Consider the following 23,628-nt stretch of genomic DNA (forward strand, 5'->3'; position numbering starts at 1 on the left):
TTAGTATATTAATGAAATGTGTTCCTACATGTTGTCCGCAGAGCATACACAAGTGTGGACTTTGGGAGTTACTCAGGCCTGTAAGTATTGCCACATATTCGGGTGGAATACTATCAAAGTGACAGGAGTCTCAAGAAAGTACTAGCACACTGAGATGTGGGCAGAATTTGCAGTTGAGGCTGAAGTATTGACTTATCTTGGGAAAACCATCACACATGCAAAGATTTCTGGCAAGGAATAAGGCAGAATTTTTAAGAATTGATGATGGATAATGTGGGTCAAAATGGTAAGAAGAGTGTGAGTCTTAATGACCATGCTTAGTTCTATAAATACAAGAAATGTATTTGCCCACTCATTATACTTCTACTGCCTTCTGTTTGTATTCATTTATTCCACAAACATTTACCATTGGAAAACATCATTGTGCCAGATACTTTAAATACAAAAAGAAAGATTCCTAATGTCCAGGATTTGATAGCACAATGAAATTGAAAAATAAAGCGTGCGCGCACACACACACACACACACACACACACACACACACACAAATGTCAACTAAAGACTATCATATTAACAATCTTCACTGAATGCTGTGAAATGCAAAAACCTTTGATAAAACCAAATAGGATGTCATATTGGCTTGGCTAGGAAAGAACTCCAGTATTAGTATGTGAGAGAAAGACATTGCTATGAGGAAATTGAAAGATGAGAGAGCAGAGCTGGCTGTGAGGAGGTTGAATGAATGATTGGTGTGTGTTGTTGTTAGGCATCCCAATAGAGGTATAAAATGAATAGCTGAATGATGAGTATGCTATTTGAAAGCAATGCCTGACATTCAGCAAATTAATAGGGTTAAGTCCTGATATTAGATTGGATCATCAAGAGAATGGATTTGTAATGAAAAGAATACTTGAAAAATACCACATGAGAAATACCATATCAGAAATACCATGCCCAAGGCTGCACCCAATGAAGTCCTTAATTAGTCAGGTCACTTAGAAAAAAACAACCAGGATAGGAGGAACAAAAACAAGAATATTATTGTTTTTATTGTGTTAAGATGTACTTAAGAACATGATAGTTTAATTAATGAGTGTACAACACATGACATTACATTGTTCACAATATCATGTAATCATCATTGATATCTGTATTCCAAATTTGTAAAGCTCTCCTTAATGGATGTACTGTATCCAATAAAATAAATGCCCTGTAGAAGGGCCTAGGTCCTGCCCTGGATGAAATGACAGACTTTGGAGATCCCCCCAAGGAGGGCCTCACCCTCTCTGGGGAATGATGTGGGGATTGGGTGGGGGACTGGGGGGACTGATGGAGGGACAATGGAGGAGGGGTGGGAGAGGGAGCTGGGATTGACATGTGAAGCATTCATGATTCTAATTTAAATAAAAGCATATATTGAGGAAAAAATAAATAAATGCCCTGTTTCCACTTCTGTGAGTTCTTGATAGCATTTTCTTCACTTTCTGTAACCATGAATTTGACAGTTGAAGTATTTCATGTAAGTGGGATCACTATGATTTTTACCTTACCATGAACAACTTTTTTAGCTAAGTAGCATGCTTTTCAAGGACCTCCTACATTATATTGTGGATCAAAATTTACTCATTTCTATGGATAAGTAATCCTACATGTCCTTGATTTGACTTAAGATTTGTAAATGATTGAATGGAAGCATACACAGATGAATGGGGGGGGAGGGCTTCAGACTGCTTGGGGCTGACACCTCTTTGTTCCTTGGCTGGCAGTCTAATGGGGGAATGATAAACCATAGTATGCTATTCATCCTTCAGAGGGCCTTGCCTAGAGCAACTGTTCAATACTGTATTATTGAGTGATTCCCATAAAAAATTAATCCTGATTGAAGAAATCCCCAATGTTCCTGTTGGTATTAACCTGAGGGCTTCCAATTCTAATAACCTATACTAGCTATTCATCTTCAAAACTTTAACCTCCATACTTCTCTCAATAAACGTATTAACATACCAGCCTTCCTATTGTTTTCCAACAGCATACACACTTCAATAGCTCTACTTTCATCTGTGATGCTATACCTACTTAGTGTGCTATTCCATTCTATCCAACTGGAGATTTCATTATGTGAGATTTAAGACTTTAAGATTTCAGTATGAAAGCCCCATTCGCCAGCCTAGATATCTATGGCATTTTGCAGCCACATCTGTTGTAGTGTTTTCTAAATTTTTGAAGAAATATACTAGTTTCCATTTGTATGCAACTAATAACACTACATTAAAGCATGTGAAGCAAAAATTATAGAACTGCAAGGTAAAGTATATGAAACTATTGTAAGGGCTCATGCCAGTATTCTTTTTTATTGGTAGAACATGAGAATAAAACCATCTTCCTGGTAGATACATGGTGTCTCTCTGGTGATTTACTTTCTGAGTTTTTCTTTTCTGAATTCTCTTAATCTGGTAACCCCACCTATATTTCCTGCCTGGCTACATCCTGCCTGCCCATTGGTCAAAACAGCGTTATTCATCAACCAATAAGAGAAACATATATTCACAGAAGTACATCCTTATCAGAAGAAAAACAGGGAAGTATTCACATTACCAATACTAAAAGTAAAGAGAACACATTATAGAATTCATAAACATCAAAATGACAATAAAGAAGTGCGATTATTATGGTTTGAATGCAAAATGCCTCCTACAGATTCATTGTTCTCAAGGTAGTGCTGCTATTTGGGGAGGTTAGAGTTGGGACCTAGTTGGTTATACAGCCAAGCAGTGCTTATGCCTAAATTAATGTACTATAATTGTATAGCTTTTGATTCCACTATGCTCTGTAATTCCTGTTTCTGGACATAATCTCATATAATTCAGGCTACTCTTGATCTTGTGATGGAGACAACAATGACCTTGAACTTCATCTGTCTGCTTCTACCTACTGAGTGCTGGAATTAAGAGAGATTCAACTTTTCTTTTGTTGTTCTGAGACAAGCTCTGATTTGTAGTCTAGATAGGCTTGGAGCTGCCCAAGGTCAAGGATGAACTTGAAGTCCTGATCCTCTAGCTTTAGCCTCTTCAGTGTCTAGAATAACAGAGTAACTTGCCTCCACCATCCCACTTTAAGCAGTGTTGAAAACGAATTTAGGGATTCTGGTATTCTAGGCCAGCACTATACCCATTAACAAACTCCCTAGCACTGTTACCAGTTTTTAAACACAGTGTCTTATGGAAAGAACTCCTATGTCTAGATGATCCTAGAATGTGTAATATCAAGATGTCCTTTAAGTGTCTAACAAATAACAGATACTCGGTTTAGATTAACCAGAGATTAATTACTCCAATAAACTACAATTTAGATTTCTTACTATTCAAGTTGTTCCAGAAAAAACGAATCTGTAAAACACAAAGCATAAGTAACCAAGTTTGAGGATGCAGTAAGTTAGTGGAGGCACCAAAGCAACAACCTAATCTTCCAAGACTGAGCCTGATGTTTCCTACACATCAGCTCTGGCAGGCTCCATCTAGGATTTCTGCCTGATTCCTTTATGGCTACCCAAGCAAAAAGTACTTGAGGTCATGCAGGAGCTTCTTGAAATCCTGGTTGGGCCAAGTCATTGTGCACCCATGACTTCGGGGAGCCAGGAACTCACTGTTTCAGCCAGGTGTGTCCTCCCTGGGGATGCTACAGATTAACTGGATTCTATTCGCATCCTCTCAATTGTCTATGAAATGCAAATGTGCCCTGCTCACACACCCGGTGCCATCCATTGTCAGTGTCTGTGCAGGGGCTGATAATGCCAATTAAATGCCATGGCTCACTTAACAGGTGTGCTGATTGCTTCTGCAGGATGATTTACTCGAGTAACACCCTGGTGAGAAGCAGACAGGAAAGAACATTCTGTCCCCTTGTCTTCTCCATCCAGGTTATTAGCGTTCACATTTGGGCTTCACTGGCAAGAATTAACTTTTTCTCCCTAAAAGCAAAATGAGAATCATGTTACTTAGGTGCAAGCTAAACTATTCACATTGTTTGGTCATTAGTATCAGCATCACAAGACTCCTTTATTCTTCTTAGTCCCTTCCTCCACTCTGCCTACTCTACTCACAGCTTCCCGGGGAGGCAAAACCCTGATGTGTCATTTTCATACTCAAAAGCCCAGAGTGACTTCATATTATATATTTAATGCAGTGCATATTCTTCAGCAAGGTACTCAAAACCCTTTATTGGCTTCATTCTGTTTTCACAAAAGCCTAATGTATCATCAGTCCACTGCATAATTTGAAATTTATCTTTCTGTTTCTTCAAACTAAATTCTGGGGTACCTTTTCCTGAATTGCATCATTCCAGAGCTATGTCAAAACAGAGAATTGAAGGCAGGGAAGGAGGGGGAGGAAATGGGAGCTTTATAGATATCTGTAATTATTATTTCTTTCTACTATGATCCCAAAGGACTTTATATAAAATTACTGGATTTGGAGCATTAACTGCACATCAAGCATGCCAGTTGCTTAGTTGCTTGGTTGATAGTATATCATCTTATGTGCCAGACTATATTATGCTATTCTCATTTTTCAGATGGAAAAACTGAGTTTGTGAGTGATGAGCAGTGTGCCCATTGCCATGAAATTAATGAGTGGCACAGGTCAGAATTAAAACCAGATATTGGCATCCCGGGTGAATGAATCATTTATAATTGAGCACTATGTACCTGACAATTACTTATTTAGATGATATCAAAATTTTAACTACAAGAGAAGAGGAAACACGCCATGTTAACCTAAGCATTCATCTTACCCAGAGGAAGACTTGGTTAAAATATTTTTCTGCATTTTGTTTTGTCTTTGGGAAAATACCTGTCCCTGCCTCTCCTTTTTACTTTAAGGAAGTCCATAGGTTTGTGGTAAAAGAGTAGCTTTAAGTCTTCCCAGCATAGTTACTGGGATTGGTGATCATATTTCTTTTTAATCTATTTCTAGAAGCCACAGGGATTTATTTCATGTCTATGGGCTATTACAAAGATACTGTCAGCCCAGACCCATCAGAAATCTGGGTCCAGTTTACCACTGGTTTCTTTGCTTTACCTGTCAAGATCCTTCTCTGGGGAAAGCGTTGGCCATACCTATTATCCAAACATGCCCTCCTTCCCCCTATTCCAAGGCTGGGATGACAGATCCTGCTGATTCCAGATGGGACTAAGAGAAGCTAGTCCAAAGACAATTTTCATTTCAAAGCCTAAACATAAAAAGTGCTCCCTTGCTGAGTAAATGAACCTGCTGTTTTCAGGCTAAATCAAACCTTTATGAAGGGGAAGCTGGAGTTGGCAGGATTGAGAAAAGGGGGAAGTGAAAACAGAAGTTTGTAGCTTCTGTTGTTTCTTTTTCTTTTTCCTTTTCTTTTTTAAATTTTTTAAAAGTCGTGGTTAACTTAGCTAGAAAAATGAGCTGTGATTTCCTAAGATGTATTGGAAAGGTGGAAAGACCTTATTTAAAAACAAAGTCAAGTCTGCAGCTCTTAATCTAATTAATCTAATTGTCACACAAAGCAGTTTACCTCAGAGCCAGTCTCCTGCAGTAGTTTGCACATCTGTTGTGGAGGTCCTAAACCTCCATCTTCTTTTTTCTAAAATCGGAGTTTCAATTTCCAAGGAGCCCAAATACAATAAAAGACCAATTCAAGAAGAAAAACAACAACAACAAAAAAAAGGCACCAATTTTTCCACAGTGGGCAGAAGGTTTGCAGAGCTTAGCTACTCAGTTTCCTGGTACTAGGAAGGAAAAGTAATGGGCAGAGAGATCAAACACATGAATCAGAATACACAGCATGTCAGTTAGACAACAGTTTGAAACTAGAAAGATCAACCACATAATATGAAGGGCATAGTTAACACAATACCTACTATACTCTTAAAAATTGAGATTTAACATTTTTCATATCACAGACACAGATACATGTGGGGCAATGGTATACTAATTAGCTTGACTTAATAATGCCACAGTTTGCACATGTATCAAAATATCAAGTTTGGCAGGCCGGGCAGTGGTGGCAAATGCCTTTAATCTCAACACTCAGGAAGCAGAGGCAGGCAGATTTCTGTGAGTTCGAAACAAGTCTAGTCTATAAGAGCTAGTTTCAGGACAGCCTCCAAAGCCACAGAGAAACCCTGTCCCGAAAAACCAAAAGAAAAAAAAGTCAAGTTGTATACCATTTGTACATGTAAGCTCATTTATCAACTAAAAAGAAATAAAAATATGATGTTTTTTCTCTGTCTGAAAGGATCTGTATCTTCAGGTGACTATAAGTAAACTTTGTATCAAATCTGGAGAAGACAGAAAGAGAGGAGGGAGTTTGTAGACCATGTAGGATGTTTCCTTAGACAACAAGAGAGACAAGGATATCTGTACCTTCACAGGTGAACTCTGGTGGGGAGAATGGAACACAGGACCTTGTGTGTGCTCCTCAAGCACTCTACCACCGAGCAAACCTCTGTCTCTAAGTATTTTTATTTGAAAACATACACTTATTACTTTCAGGTTATATTTTTAAAAAACTATTTAGGAACTAAAGAGACCCACCAGAATTAATGAAATGATTCTATTGTTGAAGATGAAAACACTACACAGGACATGAAGAATCAAGTTGGTAATTACCAGGAAGCTTGCTCCATGCTGGCTAGTTTTTATTGTAATAGAAGTTGCTAAATAGTCTCCTAGGGTAAAGTGTTCAACAGTTACATCCAGCTATGTACTCTAAGAACTACAATATTGACCAACATGTGAAGATATCACACAAAGTGCATTAGTGACACTAACATTATGGAGGATGGAGGTAACCAACACTTTATAATTGGACTTAAGGCCTTCTCCCCAGGAGGAAAGGTAATTGTTGAAAATCTTTCAGGGAACTCATGTTTGGTAACCTCACAGGGCCCAGGAGTGAACTAGCTCCTATTATTCTGCTAAATAAACATTATATCAAAATGTCCCTAAAATTGAAATACTATGCCCGTAGTTGAGTGCTGCTCTCAGACCCCAAAGAATAATAGGCATAGATTAACATAGAAATTCACAACTAATCAAAGTGCCAAAAATAAATGTACTCAGTCACAAATGAGACATTGCCATCGCCACAAATGGGACCTCTATATTACACACCCCTCCTTGGGTTCAGGGACTATCGCAGAAAATAGAGCAAAAAGATTGTAAGAGATAGGGTTTTAAGAAGACTTGATCTAAACAGTATCCTCTAGACACCATAGCTATGGCTTGCCTGTACAACACCTGTTCAATATTAAGCCAGTCAGCATTCTACCATGGATGAGAAAGAAATCTCCTGAGCCTACAATCCTAATTGAGGAGCTATTGGTATTTGATGGCTTCTGGGGGGGGGTAGTTAGTTTTCTTTAAAGGTGCACCCCCTCATAGGTTGACCACACTCCAGTGGATGTCCCTATACTCATGAATATTAGGCAGTAAAAATTTGATTTGGACAAGAGATATATAAAGTTGAGAAAATGTATGAACAGAGGGATGGATATGGGAGGATATAGAGGGAAAGAGATGAACATGATAAAAATCATGTGAAATTCTCAAGGAATTATAATTAAAATAGTATTATAGCATGTTGAATCTAATGAAGACATTATGATAAACAGCATCAAGAAATGTAAAGCCCTTCTACTACTATTTAGATCTTTTCTCTGGGGTTAATGACAAGATAGTCTAATTAGTAGAGGCCAGAGGATGCTGTGGAATGCCTTAGAATATAGTCTCATGAAGCCAGTGAACATTGTCTATCTCTGCCTTGTTCATTTAAACCATTTTCCTAAGAGCTTTGAGGGTGATACAACTATACACACTGCTCTTGTGGATTCCAAAACTCAATTTGAAATTTAATTGGTATCATGCATATATGTCATTTTACTTTGTTTTTTAAACTTCCTCCTCTGCTGATTTCTCCCCTTAATACACCCCCAACTTATTGATCCACTCTCTCCCCCAAATAGTTCCTCCCTTTCTGATTTCATGTCACATATATTCCATTTCTCTCTCCCTTTTCCTTTTCTCTACTACTTTAGGACTTTTTCTTTTCTATTACGGTCCTATGCCCCCTTTCAACTTTCATTATTTACATCTTACACACACACACGCACACACACACACACACAAACACATACGCACAATTAAATTCTAGATTTGAAAACTGAGTCTAACTCTTTAAGGTAATGATGCCCAGTTGTATCCATTTTCCTGCAAATGCAATGATTTCATATTTATGCATTAATAAAGCCCAATTATACATATATATCTCATTTTCTTTATCTAATCATGAGCATTGACACTGGATCCATTTCTTAGATAGTCTAGCAATAACATTACAAATGCACACATCTTTGGAATTGTTTGGCTTAGAGCCCATAAGATATATACTTGGTAGTCATATAGATGGATCATATTACAAGATCTAGTTTCCATTTTTCTGAAGAAACTTCACAAAGGCATACATAGTGACTGCTCAAATTTACATTCCCAGCAATAGTGAGTGAGGGTCCTCTTTTTGTTTTTTAGTTTTTTTGTTTGTTTTGATTTTGTCTGGTTTGGTTGGTATTTTATTTTGTTTGTTTGTTTTTTTCTATATGATAGCATAACTATCCTGGCTTTGGTGAGATAAACTATCAGCACTTCTAATTTACATTTTTCTAAAAGCCAAAATCTTTCTCACTTTGTGGTTTTTCTTTGAGGACTGTCACCATTCCATTTGTTGATTTGATGGTTTGATTTTCAGTATTACATTTTAACAATTCTTTATATAGTATAGATACTAATCCTCTGTCTGCTACATAGTGTGGACAGTATTTTTCCCATTGGGTAAGTTGTCTTTTCACTCTGCTGAAAGTTCCTTTACTGTGTGCAAGCTTTAAATATTTTTATTTCCTGTAATCTAATTTGTCAGCTCTTGAGTAAAAAAGGACTGTGGTCCTGAAGATGTAATAAATGCATCTCCCTTTTCTACTCTGCTCAACACAATTTCTTTTAAAACTAGGTAAAATTAATATTCTATAGAAAAAGATTCTAAAAGCTGCAATAAAAAAGTTACCTGACCAAGGGCCCCCAGGCTTGAGTGAAAATAAATGTCAGTCTTGGGCGAAACCTATTGACACTCTTCTGACCTGAACTCTATGCTGGGGAGGCTGAGTGGGCATTGTCTCCCTGAGCAGGGGTTACTATTGACCCTGTGTGGCAAAATGGTGTCAACCAGTAACACCAGAACATCATGTCATCAACTTTAAACAACAAATAGACATTTAAACCACAAAAGGTAAGTAAAACATGTGTTTTGTGTCAAAGTTGGTGTATTAACTGCTAAAAAAAATTAGACAGAAACTAGAGTCTTATGACAGAATACACAAAATGTTTAGGATATAGTTCAGATTATTTATTATATGAAGAAATAGAAAAAAATCCCTCAACTTAAATGAGTAAATACACTCAGCAGACACTGATGCTAATACGACACAGATGGTAGAATGTCAGACAATGATATAATGATGAAACTCTAATGAGTAACTGCAAATACTCTTTAAACAGAACCAAAATATCTAACAAGTGAGTAAAGGACAAGAAGAAAACTCAAATTAATTTTAGTTATGAAAAAATGGAAAAGAATTAAATAATTAACTGAACTTGAAAGCAGCTACTTGATATTCTTGTCATTCTAATGAAATGATTAATTCTTAAATTTTGGTTTCAGTTCCATGTACTCTTCTCTCCGAGACAGATTTTAAGTTCTGTGTAAAACAAAGATAAAATATGTTTCTTGGAGTTGTTGAAGGAATTATGTGTTACTAAGCAGAACTTAGGAACATCATGCATAATTTGCTATTCCTTTGTAACAAACTACGCCAAATAAAATAATAAAGCATTCACTTTGCTCATATAGGTGAAGTTAGGGCCACAGCTTATCCCTACATAGGTTCATTTCAGCCAAATCATATAGAAGGCTGGGAGCTACAATCATCTAGAGCACCACTTATGTTCACAATGATGCTAATGCTGAGTGAACTCAATACCTGAATACCAGAACCAGCATAATGCATTCAGAGTAGCTAGATGTTTTACATAGAAATTTCTGACTCTTTTGATATATGATGAAGTCATATGATCAATAAATACATGAAAAACTGTTCAGTATCTTCTGGCATCGGAAAAATGCACGAGGTCATAGCAATTATCATGAAGAAACCACAAACACAGCGGGGTGTAAATTGTGTGTCTTGATGTCCAAGGCCATGTTACCACCAAAGGCCATGCAGTTGTCCGTGGTCTGTCCTTGGCCTGTGCTGCTTTTAAGGGCTATAATGGTATCCATAATCTGTACAGCTGAAGTGGGTTATATTGATGTCTGTGGTTTGCACTGTCACTGAAGACCATACTGAGGTCTGTGACACTTTCTGACACTATAGACCATGTGGATGTCCATGCCCCATGCTGTCACCAGAAACCATATACAAGTCCATGATTTATGCTCCTGCTGACTGTAAAGGTGAAGGAAGCTACTTTTTGTCATGGTATTGATTACTATAGACTTAAAGTTGAGACCCTGGACTGTAAAGGGCAGCTTTTCCTTGCTAGCCGCTTTGGTTTATTCCCTGCCAGTTGCCTGAGCTCTGCCGCTTTGTAGTCCCCAACTAACACACAAGACGCTGTATTAATTATGAAGCTGTTGGCCTTGCTTGTTTCTTACTGGCTAGCTCTGACTTAAGTAATTACCCCATAATTGTTAATCTAAGTATTTCTCTTACCGGTGAATAGTTCCGGGCTTCCTACCTCATGGCGGTTACATCTCGAACTCTCTCATGTTTCTCCTTCCCAGAGTCCTTCTGGACTCCTAGTCCCTCCTATCTAGATTCCCTATTGGCCAGACAGTGCTTTATTGACAAATGCTAAGAACTTCCCCAACACTGGACATAGACGTTTTTTGTGAAAATCCTTATTCCCATCCTTCCACCACCTCCACAGAAAAAAGTAGCAGCCTAGACAGAAAGCCATAAAAGAGAACTCTTAAAAATTGTGATAACGATGCTGAAGTGTATTTCTACACAACTGATGGCTTCTGGAAAGGGTGCAGGTGGAGAAGGACTCAATTATCTTTAAGGGGCTGTCCACTAGGAGTTTGGCCATGTGCCAATGAGTTGTTGGCAATAAAAATTGAACTTGGTTTTGTTCATTTCGTTTTCTTTCTTTTTTGGAGGAGTGGGTAACAAGGATACAGGTTGGACCTGGAATTACTGGGAAATGAGTGTGATCATAATGTGGAAATTCCCAAATAACCAATAAAATATTATGAAAAATGCTAGTAGGAATATAAATTATTGAAATAAGTATGGTGGCTCCTTTAAAAAATGATAAATTGCATATGTTCCAGCTATACTACTTCTAGGTACATAAATAAAAGTTTTACTGACAGGTTAAAAGTTACCTTACTATAAACATACGTTCATGTTTATTACAACATTATTACCTAGAACAATATCATGGAATAAACCTAGATTTCAATCAATAGATTTCTGGAAAAGAAACTGCTAATATAGTCAAATGGATGGAACTAGAAGAAGCCATACTGAGTGAGGTAACCCAGTCACAAAAAGACAAACATGGTATATACTCACTCATATATGGATTTTAGACATATAGCAAAGAATTGCCAGCCTACAATCCATGCCACCAGATAAGCTAGGAAAAAAAGGAAAAACCTAAGAGACATACGTGATCTACCGGAGAAAGGGAAAGGGACAAAATCTCCTGAGCTAATTAGGAGTATGGGGGCGGGGGCAGAGAGGGAGTTAGGAGAAAGACAAAGGGAGAAGAGGAGGGAAGTGGAGGACAGGATGGAGCAGGAAGATTGAGTCAGGGGAAGAATAGAGGAACGAAAGCAAAGAGACACCATAATAGAGGGAGCCATTATACATTTGAAGAGAAATCTTGCACTAAGGAAATGTCCAGAGTTCTACAAGGATGACCCCAACTAAAGAAATAGTGGAGAGGCTACCTTAAATGCCTTTCTCTGATAATGAGATTGATGACTACCTTATACACCATCCTAGAGCCTTCATCCAGTAGTTGATGGAAGCAGAAACAGACACCCACAGCTAAACACTGAGCTGAACTCAAGAAATCCAGTGACAGAGAGGGAGGACTGATGAGCAAAGGGGTCAAGACCAGGCTGGAGAGACCCACAGAAACAGCTGACCTGAACATGGGGGAGCTCATGGACTCTAGACTGATAGCTGGGAAACCAGCATGGGACTGTTCCAGACTCCCTGAAGGTAGATGCCAGTTTGGAGGTTTGGTCAATCTATGGGTCCTCTGTTAGTGGATCAGTATTTATCCCTAGTATACAAATGGACTTTGGGAGCCCACTCCACATAGAGACATACTCTCTCACACAGGAGACAGTCTAGGTCCTTCTCCAAATGATATCACCGACTTTGAAGATCCTCCATGGAAGGCCTCATCCTCTCTGGTGAGCAGAAAGGGGATAGGATAGGGGGTTGGTGGGGACAGGGGAGGAGGAAAGGAAGAGATAACTGTATTGGCAGGTAAAACAAGCTTTTTTCTAATTTAAATAGAAAAAAGTAAAAAAGAGTAAGCAAAAAAGAAATTACAAATATATCAGAGATTTACTTAATCACAAAGAAGAATGATATTATGGTACTGGAGACCATCACGATAAGTGATAATGCTACAAAGAGAAGCATTACAAGTTTTCCTTCATATGTGGAAGTGTAGTATGAAAAATAAAGATCCAGAGACTGATAAGTGGGTTCAAACTTCAAGCTGAAGATTAGAAAAGCAAAGTAGTGGGCCACTAGCTGTCACCACTACCTCAGGCTGAATGGGATGATCCTGCTGCCTCTGCTCAGTGTGGCTGTAGAATCCTGAAACTGAATGTCTTCCTATCTTCAATGAAACTGGAGAATGAATGCCTGATACTTAATACTGAAGGCCCTGATCCTATCTTTTAGACCCATATAGTTGGGAATAAAGGCGTGTGATCCCAGGCACTAAGATCATCTTTGTGTGAGCTCTTTCTCTTAAAGACTGCATCAGTCTTGTGTAGATCTGGGTGGCCTTGGACTCACAGAGATTCATCTACCTCTTAATCTTGATTCCTAGGTTTAAAAGCATATATCACCACCTCCTAGCTTCTAGCTGCTGGGATTAAAGATGTGTGCCTGGCTTCTATGGCTTGTGGCTGACTTGGCTTTCTGAATCTACAGACAAGCTTTAATAAATCACAAATAATATATCACTACATGGAAACTCAAGAATAAAATTAAGGACTTGAATCTAACGGGAAGAATAATAGGGATGGGAAAGTAGAGGGTGATTTGGGGGAGATGGGGGCAGAAAAGAAATTAATAGATGAGGTATGCATAGCTCATCTCATAATAGAACCCTTCTGTATAATTAATATACATTAACATTCTAAATGCATGTATCCCTGGGATTGACCAGGACACAAATAAAAGGAGAAGGAAACATAGTAAGCACACTTCAGCTTCCCAACCTTGTGCCAGTGTCCTTCCCCTTAAAGCTTACATTGGCTTAGATCTATTTAATAAAAAAGATCTTTCCAACGGCTTCTGGTTATTTAGTTTAGGCTCAGGACATGCCCATTTATCACAGTCTCTCCAAGGAGAAATACTGTGTGATTTTCTGAATATTTAGTGGCATTTGAGAATTAATGAGCCTTGTCCACCCAAATGTCATTGTTTGTACATGTCATATCTAGCAGGACAACTGCCAACAGACAGTTCTACTACTATGAAAGGAATACTAGGGCGAGGAAGGAATGAACTGGAATCAGATAAGGAGAAACTTCTTGGAGGAGATAAGATGTCAGCAGATTTGAGAAATCTCAGGGGCAGTGAGAAAGGAAGGTTTCAGAGATAGAGATCTTGTTCAGAGGACTAAGAGCTTGTTACTCACACATCACCATGTACCAAACACTCACTGTGCTTTGTATTTATACCAACTATCATACTCAATTCTTATATTAATCAGATGGCAGATATATCATCTACTTCATACGTGTGTGTGTGTGTGTGTGTGTGTGTGTGTGTGTGTGTGTGTGTGTGTGTACAAGAATTCGAGTACCTACAGAGGCCATTGAATTGCCCTGGAACTGAAGTTATAGATAGGTGTGAGCTTCCCAGCGTGGGAGCTAGGAATGGTTTGGAGCAATCCATATCGTAAACTGTGAGGCCACCTCTCTACCCCAGAAAAAAGAAAATCTGAAAGATGATTATAAGATAGGCCAATGAAGTAAGAGTTAAAACAATAGTAACAAATGTTTATTTGACAGTTGCTAAGTACCAGACACCATCCCAGATACATATGCTATTTCACTTTATGTGGTAAGATCAAATCAGAGATCCATGTACTCCATGTAACTTAATGGACCTCAAGTGTCACTGCTGGAAATACTCTCTGAGATAGCCTTAAAGAAAGTATAAACAATTGTGAGTTGTAGCAAAGGAACCATGAAGAAGGGTTTCTCATTTTTCTTTTGGTTGTAATGCTTGATGAAAATGGCCTCGATACATTTTTCCTAGAAAAACCTAGAGGCACGCAAGGGCCTTCTCTTGTGGGATCAGCACATTCGCATCTCAACAGATTGGAAACATTGTGTTATTGGAGAATCCACATTGAAACTTAGGCTCTATTTGCTCACTACTCAGAAAACTAAAAGATTGCTTAAAACTTCTGGCACGAGTGTAAAAATCTATGAAGTGAACTTAAGTTAATTCTCTGCTCTGAGGGCTCCTGGAGGAGTAGATGGCTTGAAGCCAGATCACATTGTCCTTGATTGACCGGCGCCATCAGCAAAAGTGAAGAACCTTAAGAGGTGTCCTCCACATAGGTCATCTAAATAGGTGAATTGAATCAAGACTTGTCGAGCTGTACTTGCCCGGCCTAAACTGTGTATCCAGTGGGAATACACCTGTGATTTTTATATTCAGAGTACAGGGGAGTAAACAGCTTATTTGACAAGGAAATAGGAAGCAATCTGGAAGATAACAGCCCTTGAGAAAGATTAAAATGGTAAATAATGATTATAAAAAGACTAAGGGGAGCCTTTCATTTTATGTTTTAAGTGAAAATTAAAACCAAGACCCTCAGCTTCCAGAAACAGCCTTTTCCCACCCCTATGCTGGAGGCACTGGCAGGGTGGTAGCTTAGACTGTATAATTAGATGGTGACTGATAGTTAATCTTGGCCATTGAATCAGTTCCCTGTTAGCATGGCTCCTTTATCTGGTCCAATTCTCCATAGCCAAGACTCCCCACAAGATCCCAGAGCCCAAGCCATTAATTTTATTTTGGCTTAATTAATTTCCCTTCTGAAATCTCACCTATCGCCAGTGCTCTTTGTTAAGCTTATTAATGCATTTCTCAACAGATTATGTTTGTTTCTTCTGAGCCTGGAGGAAGGGCAATAAGTATACAATTCCCTTAGCAACATTCTTTAAGGTCTTGATGCAGACTCCTTCTTTCTTTGCAGTTTTGCTTAAAATCTGCATGCATTTGACATTGTTGTGCATGGGTAATGTTTGGAAAGGGCTGCTGAAATGGGTATGAATCCCAAAGGGATGGGTCTGTGTTCACTTGAAGTTCTATTTGAGTAAACAAGATTGAACTTGCCTCACTGGTTCATACTGTCACCAGGGTGACAGAATTCCTTCCTGGTAGAGACCTTGCTAGTCTGCCCATGTTCACTGTGAAGGAGGCAGAAGCCACAAGCTTTCATTGTTGACTAGAGAGAAAGATAGGGTAGCCCAGTACCCTACCTTTGCCCAGACTAATGTCATAAGATTTCCCTCTGAAGGGCAGCATCAGAGGAGAAGCTAATTTGAGCAGAAAATGTTAATTAGTTCAGTTTGGGAAATGTTGAGTTTGATTTGCCTGTGGGACTTCAATAAGCTTGACCTCAATTTTCATTCTTCAGTGGAAAATCTACTTAAAGAGATGTTCACATTCAGTGTCTTAGATTGAGGATCACAGAATGAGGCCCCAGTAGGAGGGTATATGTTGAAGCCACTTACTCAGAAGTGGTTTAGGGAAAGATTTTCACAAAGGCTAGCATTGGCTCTGACTATCAAGGTGCAATAGCAACACTGTAAATCACAACTTGGAACATCCAGGATGGGATGAAAGGACAACAAATCTTGTGACCTTGGAATATGCATTTCCCTTGCTTCACATTTTCTTTTAGAATTTTGCAAGGCTAGCTCCATGTTTTGGTGCTCTATTTAAATGTATTGTTTCAGAGGCCTTCACTGACAACCTCCTGAAAAACAGTTTTCTATTACCATGCTGAGCAGACAAAGTCCTGATTGAGTATAAGTTGCAGATTTGGGTACAGCAACGTCAAGGACACCAATGTCCCAGACCCATGAGAGTGGTAAAGTCTACCCTAGATGAGGCTCAGAGAGATGGCAATGCTTTCATGTAGTCCAAGTATAAATGTTTAGGAACCATTGGTCAGTGTATGCAAACACTATCAGCCACAACTTCTTCTACCAGGATGTCTGCAAACTGAGACTGCCCCCATTTGGGAGATCTCCTGTTAGCAAAAGCTGCCTCCTCTTTGGTTGTACACAGCAAACATACTGAGGTTCAGGACTGCAGCTAATGCTCTTCACCAGAGCTACACCAGCTCTCCTGACCCCAGCTGTTTTCTGTATATGTGTCTGTGTGTCTATCCTTTCTTCATTTCCTCATCATCCCTGTCAGGTCAATCCCTGAAGTTATGCAAAGTGTGGCATATTACTAGCATCGCCATGACTTTCCAAAGGCTCAAGGGTCTCAGAACCCCCAATGCATTATTATGACCTTACTTTCATGCTCAGCTCAGTATTTTTGATGTTTGCTGTTACATGATGTAACATAGACATGTTTAGAGTTGTCAATCTCCCTATTCTTGAATGTACACTCCTTGAATATCAGTATTAGTGTACAGTTTTAATTTATCTCAATATCTCTCTGATACAGTCTTCCCTTCCACTGACTGGGAGAGACACAAGCTGAAAATCAAGATTTCATGATTTACAGGCCCCAGGGCATGCAGGAGGCCACATATAGAGGTTACAGAGTACATGAACAAAGAAAAGGATCCACGAGCCAAAGTGGTCTCCTCTGTTTGTATGGACTCATAATTCTTCACACAGTCAAGGTTGTAATGGTCTGTACTTTTCCAGAAATGAAAACTGAGGCTCAAAGATGGAATAATACTTTCTCAAAGTGCCACAACTCCTGAGTGGCATAAGGAACTGAGATTTCTAGATCAGTCAATCCTAGACCAAGTCATTTCTTATTCAGACATGGTAACTTCCAAGAAGGTTCTCAGCAGAAATGCCCACCTGCACTTTGATGACAATATGAGCTTTGGAGTTCTCAGGTCCAAGACACATTGGTGGTATCTGATTGATAAGAAGTCCTTACTGGATAAGTTCCTTTTTTCTTCTTGTTTCTTCTATTCTTCTCTCATATATTACATCCTGACTACAGTTTACCCTCCCCCCCACTCCCCCCAATCACTCTCCCATCTCCCTTCCCCCTAAGATCTCTCTGTTTCCATTAAGAAAAAAAAAGAGTGGATCTCCCAGGGATATCCACAAAACATGACCTAACAAGATACAATAAGACTAGTCACAAACCCTCATATCAAGTCTGGATGAGGCAACCCAATAGGAGGAAAAGGGTTCCAAGCATAGGTATAAGAGTTAGAGACACCCTATCATTTCTATTGTTGGTAATCCCACAAGAACATCAAGTTACACAAACATAAGGTATATATAGAAACTAGTTCAGACCCATAAGGTGCTCATAGATCAGTGCCTAGCCCAGTTGTCATCAGGGGACATCAATGCAGTAACTAATGCGAGTGAATAAAGAGATCCATAGCCAAACACTGGATGGAACACGGGGTATCCTGCATAAGAGGGTGAGGAAGGATTGTAGGATCCAGAGGGGTCTAGGACACCACAAGACCACAGCCCATAGAATCAAGTAAGTTTTCTTCTTTGCAAAGATTTACTTTATTATTTGTGTTTGTGGTGTGTGTGTGTGTGTGTGTGTGTGTGTGTGTGTGTGTGTGTGTGTGTAGGTGGTCATAGAGGCCTTCAGGGTGGCATATCCCGTGAATCTGGTGTTACAGGCAGGTGTGAGCCACCTGATATGGGCACTAATATCCAAAATCCAGTTCGTTGGAATAGCAACAAGTGTTTTCAACCACTGAGTCATCTCTCCAGCAAGTAAAATCTTTAATGACATCTTCAAAGTGCCTTTGTCATAGAATGTAACAGATGTCTCAGTTGCGGGGATTGCAGCATGGACATTGGTAAGGATGTCGTAATTTGTCCCACCACACCCACACAGGCTAAAAGCCGATATCATCATTCTGTTTGAAAGGTTAAAAAATAATAACAATAATAATATTAAGTCATGAAAAAATAAGAAACTTCCTGAAGGTCACATACACGCATGTGTAAGATCAAAGATGAGAGCAAAAGCTGACTGCATCATATGTGTTATCTGAGATATTCAGTACATATTACATATAAATCCAAAAGCTTAGCCTAAAGGAACTTCAAAATTCATGTTCCCTCTGATGTCATGTGCTTCTCTGCTCAGGGACCAGAGTCAAAGCATACTTGTAGCTATGGTGGGCCCTACTTCCCTGGCTCTTAAGTGAAGAGTAAAGAAGTCACGGGCCCTAACAGAATGCAAGACAATAGAAGAAGTGAGTATTTTGTAAGCAATGTGTTTCAAAAGAACAGAACAAGTTCTGCTTCTTTATCTACCACCTCAGAATAATAAATGCAAGCTCTGCTTCAGATCCAGAAATAGTCCCTATTGGGCTCTTCCCTGGCAGCCCCACCATCAAAATCAATGACAATCATGTTGGCATTTTGCTAATTGAACCAAACAGGAGGTAACTGGTCTTGAAAAATTCTATAATGAAGTAATTAGTTACTCCATCAGTAAACGGAAATAATAATCACAGATTGTAAAAGCTGAAAATAAACTTCCTGATTATAAATGAGGGACCCGCAGCCCAGCAGTGTCTGAACCAATTGGCACAGCTGTTACAGCCAGAGTGGGTTGTGCATCAGGTCTCCCAGATGCTGGCATGGGATTCCTCACAGGACCACCAACCCAAGGAAGTTTGAGTATCAACTGCTACTCCTTTTTCCTAAAACCTGGAGCAAAGAGGATGAAATGAAAAGAAGGAGGGCATGCCTGACTGCCTTAGCTCCAGCTGAGGACTGAAGTGTCTAGACATCTCATCTGAGTCTGTTACCCCAGATCCCCATCTGCACACCATTTTTTGGGATCACCAGGTTACCCAGCTTCTGGGAGTCAACCTTACTGGATAATGGCTAAATAGTATTTGCAAACTTTGTGAAATGACAAAAATAAATTATATACAATGAAATCCACTTATTACTATTATTGACAACATCTGAATGACTCTTTTTTTATTTGCTCAACTTTTGGAAGAAAATAATCTCCCCTATTATATAACAATAACAAAATTATAATATGCTCTAAAATCAGGTCTCAATTGCTTCCCTCACCTGTTGCAGGTGTCCAATTGTTCCACTTAGTTCCTAAGCTATGGACATTTGTTTAAGAATAGACATATGAGCCAACCCCAGCCAACAGTGGACCTATCTGATACCTTTTCAAGAATCACTGAGAAGGACACCCTTTTGAAACACAGAATCTCTATACCACATTGGCGTTGACTCTTGGTTTCATGGAAGAAAGTTAAATTGAAAGTAAATCTAATCCAAGGCAACCAAAGTTTGAGTATGCTGATACAGAGAAAGAGACAGAGTTGGGGACAAAAGAAGAAAGAAAAAAAGAAGAGGGAGAGATGGGGAAAGGAAGGGGGAAGACTGCAAGGGAAAGAGGAGGAGAAAGAGACTGGATGATACAGAATCCTTACAGCACTAATCATTTGGATGGTTTTACCTGAATTTGCTCAAAGTCAACTGTTCCAGTAGGTTCCCAAGTTTTGGAGACAATTTGGCTACAGTCCCTTACAGTTTCATCTGATAACAGAATTGGTATCAATCTGGTAAGCTACATGTGACAACTACTAAAAACTGAACCTTCGCTGTCCTGAAGTGAGGTATGCATGCGAAATGCATACTTACAACATTTTCTCCTTCAAGTGGTATGTATGATCATGAAAGTTCTTCCCACATGGCTTCATCGCTGTGCAAAAACAAAGAACTGTGTCACCTAATCACAGTGTTGTTGGGGCCAGCTGAAAGCAAGTGCTGGTTGCCATCATTCTTTCAGATTGCTCTTGAACAACTTCAGACCCCCATTGGGATCTTCCAGTTTTCAGTATTGGTGCCTGCTACTTCCCGCTGAGATCCTGATTCCTTTGGGGACATCTTATGTGTGATGCAGGGCCCTCACGTGCTCAGTGTGTTGCAAGAAGTGATTCAGATAGGAAATGCCTGCTCACCACAGTTCCAGACCTAAAGAAGTATTCAGCAATCCCCTCAGTGAGGTGATGCAGGCTTTTGGTCCAAACAGCACTCATGTCATTGATCTTTTAAATGAGTCTTTCTCAGAATATTTGAAGTAAGTTCTTGGTCATCTCTGAGATTGCCACATATTCAGCACACATGGTTCATGCTTTCTTCATTTAATGTTTTCTATTACAACCAAAAGCCCTCCCAAAAGTCTATGAATTGTGTATATTTCTCTCCATATGCCTGTGATGAAACCTCTTACGGAGTGCTGCTTAGGGAGCAACGGGTGGATGTGTAAATTGCTACCTCAACCAGCACTATATGTACAATCAGCCTGACTCAATGATATGCACATATTCTGATTTGTTTTAAAGTAGAAAGAAAAGTAAATTTCAGCAATAGAATAAAAATATTCATGTTTCCACATAGTCCTGTAAATGGAGCAGACTAAGCTTCCTCTGGGTGGTGGCTGTGGAAGTTATATTAAAGAAATAGGAATCAAAAAGTCTACTCAACTTTTGTTATTCAGCTGTTAAGACCACTGATACCAATCATTATTCAATGGGAGGCAAAATGAGGGGAAGGGAGGGGCAGGAAACCTTGGTCAATACTTTGAAAGGGAAAGTCCTTGGCCCAAAGGTGTTAACATACTGAGGCTTACATTAAAGTCTTATCTTTTTTCTCATGCATATACATGCAAATTCTGTAATATTTAAACTAACACAGTTTCAGCTAAGCAGCCCTCTAATTTCTTCCCTTCTTAAAGTGTATTTACTGTTAGTTCAAGAAACTATTAAGAGCAACAAAACTTGACCAACAAATGTATGGTGAGTTGAATGAGAAGTATCAACCCTTGTTCTTCTCTTTGTGTTGCTGTTTAAGGAGGCTATGGAGCCTTTAGGAGGTACAGCCCTGATAGAAGAAGAATGTCTCTGGGGACAGGCTTTGGGAGTTTATAGACTTGCCCTACTTCCTAGTTACATATGCAGATGCAAATGCAATCAGCCAGCTTCCTGTTTCTGCTGCCTACTGCCATGTCTCTCCCACCATTATGGACTCTAAACTTCTAGAATCATAAGCCGAAACAAACTTTTTTTCTATATGTTACCTTTAGTCATAGTTTTATTGTAGCAATAGAAATGTAACATTAAAAAAAAAGATAGGTAAAAGAGCAGAGGAATGTTGTCTTCTGGGCATGGCACAGTCTGTGTTAAAAAGATCTCAGAGCTGGCTCATACAGCTGCCTGAAATGGCCTGTGTAAGACTGAGCCTGTCAGCAAGGCCCTTCCCTCCTGGATGAACTATTGACTACTGAGAGATTCTGGGGGGGAGGAGGGGGGCGCCAACTGAGGTAGCTACCCTAAGCTCTAGAAGTTAGTTCTAAATCTATGGTCACACTGATACTCTTAGTCAAAATCAGGACTTCTTAAATAAAAAAAAAAACACCCACAAAAAGTCATGGGAAGGGCGCTTGTAGAAAGTAGGTGAATAACGGAGTGGGGAGGGAGAGTGGCAGGGAGGTTGTAACAACCAAAAGCCTAAACTGTCAGCAGATTCCTAAAATAACAAGTGTTGGATTTTCCCATGGAGCACTTTTTTATCAGTCCTTCATCCTTACGTGATGATCTCCTACTCTGGTCTATGTCATCTGTCCTGAACCTTCCCAAAGCTGCCAGTGCTTACTCAGAAATAATGCTAATAGCAAGCCACTGGAAATTCATATTTAATCATTTGTTTGTGGAGTGAGGCTGTGGGATAAGACTGAAGGCAGTCTTACTTATTGTTATAATTATGGAGTTGATTAGAGATTCCCACTAATAGTAGTTAGGAAAAACATTTACAGAATGGATGGATAAATGGATTTTTTTACCAGTTGTTGAAATAACACATTATTTTCAGTGATTGGTGAGAGTGAATGAAGAGAAGAGGCTCTTGGTCATGTTAGTAACTATTGTTGAATTTTAATAATCTGAGTTTTCATCATGGTGTCTGAACACAAATGCAATACATACATACATAGTATACATAAATGGGCACATTTCTCTTTCTTTCAAAATGACTTATTAAATTTTTCTGTGCTGCTTACCTTTCTTATTTCCCACCATGACTTAGCTTTAAGCCAAGCAGTTTCCTAATCATTTTGTGTCTTTTAATCTATATGCACCTGTGCATCTTTCCATGATTTTTCTCATTTCAAGTCCATTTTTAGCAAAATTTCATCACACTCATTTCCCCTAGCATCTACACTTAATTCAAATCAAACTTCCCTGCTTCTCTGCAGAGCTCCTTGAACCTGGTGTCCTATTAATTTTCTCATTATATATCCCATTTTAGTATAGTATTCAGGAAAAACACAAGTCAAAGGGGAAATTGGCAAAAATAAATAAAAGAATGAATGGTGGTGTGGAAATATGAGTGGCTAGGTGAAAAATTCATGAAAAAATGAATAAGAAAGAGAAGGGAATGGATCTGCCCCTGGGAGATAAAGATATGCAACCAGCCTCATCTCAAGTAAGAATCACAGTGTGCTGACTCATTCTTCTCTGTCTACGAAGGAGTGTGTGATCTAGACTGAGATGTAGAGCACCCATGTGACAAGATTGACAAAATTTGATAAAATCCTTTATAATGTAAACTTCTCCAAAACTCAGTGCTTTGGAAGCTTCCTCTAATTAAAATTGTCCACAAGTGAATATCTTCCTAGTAGACACATATCACATCTCTCAAACGTCAACACTGGGACCTTGCCAATTCTAAAATAATTTCAACTTTGCAGACTCTGTTACTGCTTTGGAGAGGAAAATGGGAGAAGCAAGCCTTAAAGGCATTCCCACTAGGAACCTACCTTTATATTTCTTTTGTTTCCTGAATGTTGTTGCCACTGGGTATTTTAACAGAAGAAGTTAGTATTAGAAATTAGTGAAATAAGTTCTAAATAACTGAAAAATTACTAAAAAAATAACCCAGGTCATATAAAGGTGAAACAGCAAAGTGGAAGAAGCAACTGTGGGAAGTGGGGAATGAAATATATTGGGGGAGGGTGACTACAGAAAAATTGTAAGCAGGCAGAAGAGCCAG

The sequence above is a fragment of the Mesocricetus auratus genome, unplaced genomic scaffold (genome assembly GCF_017639785.1).
Source record: "Mesocricetus auratus isolate SY011 unplaced genomic scaffold, BCM_Maur_2.0 Super-Scaffold_100006, whole genome shotgun sequence".
Classification (NCBI taxonomy): Eukaryota; Metazoa; Chordata; class Mammalia; order Rodentia; family Cricetidae; genus Mesocricetus; species Mesocricetus auratus.